The 327-nt window shown below is 45.3% G+C and overlaps 1 protein-coding gene across 1 annotated transcript in view; it reads right to left on the reverse strand.

Moving 5' to 3' along the window:
- MPP1 (membrane protein, palmitoylated 1) overlaps nt 1-327 on the reverse strand; it is a 20,712-nt gene that overhangs the window by 2,481 nt on the left and 17,904 nt on the right. The gene's annotated exons all lie outside the window — the stretch shown is intronic.

Genomic DNA, 327 nt, shown 5'->3' on the forward strand with positions numbered 1-327 from the left:
TGGGGGCCGGGCAGCCTGGGGGGGATGGGCCGATTGGGCCAGATCAGGCTGGTTGGCTGCCATAGTGCATGTCATAGCCACAGGTTGTTCTGGTCATTCCACTGTTCCGGTGGCTGGATATATATATATATATATATATACACACACAAATGGCCCTTAAGAGTCTAACATGATAATTACTTACAGTACAAGATAAAAGTATGAGATGCCATTTTCCCCTCTATTAAATTGGTCAAAAATGAAAGTTTGGAAAACATGATCCTGGCACAGGGAAGCAAGCGCTCTCCCAGATAATCATCTCTGAATTCCCACTTCCCAAAGCATGCA

The sequence above is a fragment of the Myotis davidii genome, unplaced genomic scaffold (assembly GCF_000327345.1).
Source record: "Myotis davidii unplaced genomic scaffold, ASM32734v1 scaffold546, whole genome shotgun sequence".
NCBI classification, from domain to species: Eukaryota; Metazoa; Chordata; class Mammalia; order Chiroptera; family Vespertilionidae; genus Myotis; species Myotis davidii.